Raw genomic sequence first — 4,905 nt, forward strand, 5'->3', positions numbered from 1 at the left:
TATAAATTAATTTGACAGAAAGACAAGATATATAATTTGACCTTCCTTATGAATATGTTCACCTCATGTTTTCATTAACATTTAGATGATAAAGCAATACCGCATTTAAGTTGAATTTTCTCTAATATTAGTATTTATTTAATAACTAATAGATATAATAGATTACATTATTTTATAATATACCAATAAACATTACTTTATTCTACATGTAGATATAAACATATATTATGTAAAATAGATATATAATAAGTATAATTTTTTCATTATAGGTATCTAGTGAATTTATATTTACTATCTAATATACATAACAAAACTGACAATAGAAATATAAACAGATATAGATACATTTATATATAGGTCACATGTGTTTCTCTCACTGAAGACTTTTGTTGTTATCTACATATTCTCATATATATGTTCAATATACAGAGCACTAAAATGCCAATATAAATTTTTAAAAAGCCCATACTTAGTTTATATCTTTGTTCTGGAAACCTAAGTTTGACTGTGATACTTTTTTTTTTTTCATATTAGGTTAGAAAAACTGACTATATTATTTATCTAGAACTAAGCAGAACTATATATTTACTTAAACCTCTCTTTCATCAAACATAATTAAATTTTAGTTGTTACTTCTCTGTTAAAGGGACATTCCCTTTTCTAATTCTTTTCACTTGCATAATCTGCTAACAATACCCTTGAGATTCTTGGACCTACTTACTTACTTTCACTCACACATGGCTTCTCATATGATCTTCTCTGTAAAAACAGAACTCCTTTCCACTAATAATGATCATTCCATGCTTATTTAAAGGGCTCTCACATGTTTCTCACAAGAAAACTTTTCTACATACTTTACTCATTTACAGTTTGTCTATTTTAATCCTGACATAACATAATACATATTCAATATGATATAATGAATATTGAACCTCTAGTGCATTATGTGTGTGAATTTAAAGTTCATGAGAAATATATGTAAAAATCTATTAAACAAGATAAAACATTATAACATAAATATAAATAAATAATATATAAATGAAAGGAGATGTAGAAAACATTAAATAAATACTTAGCATTGGAGACAAAGTTTTAAACATGAGTTATGTTTGACAGGAAATAATTATGGAAAGTAGAGCTATTTTATTCAATTGTCATGCTTTTTTAAATTCAGTAAATATATGTTTGTTAATCACCTGTATGTAGAAGGCACCAAGCTAAGTGTTTGATATGGATAGAAGAAAACAATACAGGTATCAATGTTTAATTTCTGTATCAGATGTGCCCATAGAACTAGCAATTACAAAGATAATAAAAAGTGAACCCTAAGATTAAGATTCTTATATTCTACTAAGGGAAAGGCAATATGTAAATCATCTGTTATGTTTATACCTGTAAGGTATCTGTAAACTGTTATGGGAACACAGTGAAAAAAATAATTCTTTCTGAGGCAGATGGAATGAATGAATGTATCCATTGAGACTGAAAGGAGTTAACACTTGAGCTGTAACTAGAAAAATGCGATGATTTTCTACATAGAACTAAGTTGTGAAGAAGATGTTCCTGGTGGAGAAATCAGCGAATAATGACACAGAACTTTATAAATACATGGCGAGTTCTGAGAAGATGCTCTAGTACAGACTTTTTAAATATCTTTTTCATTAACAGTCCCTTCCCCACGAAGAATCTTTTCTTTTTTTTTAATCACCACCTTACCCCATGAAATTAAATACTAAGGATAAAAATTTTGTTGTGGGCATTTAAGCTTTGGATATCCACAATCAATGTAATAGCTAAGAATATTTTGGTCTTGCAGAACCGTTTTTATGCCCTTTGCATAAAGTATCACTCCTTTTGAGAATGCATGGCCTAGTCTAATAATATTTCAAGCAATTAGGATTTTTGGATGACTGAACGCTGAGGAGACTGGAGAAATAGATTTTTTAGATATCAACATGTTATTCTAAGGGTTTTGGAACTCCCTGGATAAAAACTCAGTGATGGAAAGTGGTGTCATACTCAGGGAAAAGTGAATACATTTAGTTGAAAGCAAAAGTAATTGAGGGAAATAGGAGGTAAAGTGCACAAAGCATTTTTATCATATTGTGGAGAATATCAAAGAGTGATTAAATTAACTTTTAGACATAGAAAATGCTTTAGAATGATTCATCTTGACTATATATTCTAAATCTATGAAATGGGAAACTCACAGGATACACACACACACACAACACACATAGACATACTGATATATATATATATATATAATGATGATGACTTATTTTTCATTTTCAGGATGTTCAAGGATGATGTGGAACAGGCTGGAATTATGAGCTTCCACGTACTGAATGCTCTAGGATTGTTCATTCTTGCCAGTCTAAAACAATCCACCAGCTGTTTAGGGAACTCAGTCAAATCAAGTAATACAAAAAGTATACTTCTCTTAATGTATGTGTTTATTAACGTTTAATGGCTTATTCCATTGTCTTTATTCAGGTCACAAAAAATATATAATTTCATTGTATATTTGACACTTCAATGAGGAGAATTATTTGCATGACAATCTGTATAATTATAAACCATTTCAAATGAAGATCAAGCAAATGATAAGAAAAACATTTATTTTTCTCAACACAATAGAAATTATTTTCTCATCCTCATCTTTATGATGACATTATAATAGATTTTGATTCCTGGACACATTTCCAAACTTTTTTCAATTCACTATATTGATGAACAACTCAGTTCACATACTTGAGCATATTCTGAAATAAGAATGTACTAAAAGTAATGACATAAATTGCATTGCTTCATTTTCACTAAACAGTTTTGTATTTTAGAAGTTTTCAAAATACAAAATGCATACTTAGACCCACCTCGGACAAGATCATATCTGGGGCTAGTTGTGGCCCAGGGCTTGCAGCCTAAGTTACATAAACAGCAATGTGAGGGTCTGGACCAATCTCATTGTTTACTGTGCAATGATGATGAATGCGGATGGTCCAGTCAGGAGACAGAGGCTCGTTCTGATCATTTTTTTTATTAGATTAAAAAATTCAGAAGAATGTATGAGAGAGCCTGTGGATTTTGTTTGTTTGTTTGTTTATTATGTGATCTCATTGCATTATAATAGTATAGAGCAATCAGTCACAGAGAAAAATAAATGAGCATGGTAATGATAGTTAAAAAGAATATCAACAACAATTAAAATTATCCAGATAAAAGAATATATACAGATTTTATGACTAATTACAAACCCCAAATGGGGGGAAAAAACAACAACAACAACTAGAATCTATGCTTTATTTTAGCCACATGTTTTTTATTTCCTAACCGAAGCTTTATTTCTTATATAATTATACAAGTTGCTGCCCTAGGGAAGCCTGAGAACACAGGATCCTGCTGAAGTCTTGACCATGCTGACCAATGAAACTGGTTTTGAGATCGGTTCTTCTGATGTTACAATGAAGATTCTCTTTAAACTGTGCCACCCAGTCTCTGGAAATGGGATCCAGAACTCTGTTTAGATATCACGGTGTTGCAGATGCCTTAGCAGCCATCTGACACGCACGCCAGTTTGAGGAAGATGACTCTCAGTCACAATTAAATTTCTCATCAGACTTCTGAAGGACCTGAGGACTGGTTTTCCTGGCTTTGAGCCCCTCACACTTTGGATCCTCGACCGCTTCCAACAGACAGCCTTCGGCTGGAACCGTGGCATACAGGCGTTGCCTGCAGTTTCTGTCTGCAGGACTGTTCCTTCCAGGGGCAAGAGGTATCACAGACGCTTATGAGAGTGGCAGCTCCAGAGTACACACAGTAATGACTCTGGGACAGCAGGACATGGTCTGTGACACAGCTCAGACTCTGGTCCGAATCCTCTCAGCTGTCTTGCTTCTATAATATCTACCTGGGGTGGAATGACAGTGACATTTTCAGAAGAAGCTAATAAGAAACCACCAGAGAAGAAGGAAGGGAAGGAAGAGGATGAGAATACAGAAGAACCACCTCAAGGAGAGGAGCAGGAAAGCATGGAGACTCAGGAGTGACCTTCCCTTATCTTCCCCCTTTCTTACCCAACGGGGGGACTGGAGCTTAATTAAGCTAACGGCTGCCAGGCTTTATATGGTGGCATTTCTGAGGAATGGGGAGACAGGAAGGGAAACAAAAATAAACTGTATGGAAGAAAGTGCCATCCCGCTTAGTTCGAATATTGACCTAATAGCCAGAAGTCCTCCATCTATAGTGAGGCAGGATAACAATTTTTCTTCATAATACTGGACAATCCCCAGCTCTTGGGCACCTCTCTCAACCAGTACTTTGTTGGTGAAATGTTGGCAACTGTTCATGCCTTGAAATTTTTTTCAAAAAACAATGATTGAAATATTCCTAGTAAAAAAAAAAAAAAAAAAAGAACTATTTAGTGTCCATAACAAATTCTTAGTGAAACCTGTCAGTTTGATTTAAATTGGAGTTAATGGAAGTTCTGTGTCAGTTACATAAGGTAGCAATTGATTGCAGCAAGTTTCTGTCAAGTATTTGCCTTTTAAAGTTTGATCGTTACTATTCTACAGGGGTCATTTATTCAATCGGTGTCACCTATTTAACATGCTGAACGAAATCTCAAAAGTTTATATCTTAATTTCACATTAGTTACTACTAAGCCTATTAGAGCAAAAGCACGTATCATCTACTTCTGTGAATTCATTCTAGCGTTTTGTTGTATTCCTGTTCCCTTTGGTGCCGCTTTGCGGTCTAATTCGCCTTTAGTGCTTGCTTCCTTCGTCGTTCCCTTAGGCCTTCCTACCACTTGCTTCTTTTCAACGTTCCTTTGCGATGTCTTCTTATCCCGTCAGTACTCACTCCTTTTTTGTCTTCCCTTTTTTCTTCTCATCACTACTTTGG

The 4,905-nt window shown here is 33.8% G+C and overlaps 1 pseudogene; it reads left to right on the forward strand.

The window, feature by feature from the left end:
- The first annotated feature begins 2,296 nt into the window (after positions 1–2,296).
- Positions 2,297–4,049, forward strand: LOC149995879 (interleukin enhancer-binding factor 2 homolog pseudogene; annotated as a pseudogene).
- The last annotated feature ends 856 nt before the right edge of the window (positions 4,050–4,905 follow it).

Source organism: Furipterus horrens, unplaced genomic scaffold (assembly GCF_987537825.1).
Source record: "Furipterus horrens unplaced genomic scaffold, mFurHor1.1.pri manual_scaffold_12, whole genome shotgun sequence".
In the NCBI taxonomy this organism is placed as follows: Eukaryota; Metazoa; Chordata; class Mammalia; order Chiroptera; family Furipteridae; genus Furipterus; species Furipterus horrens.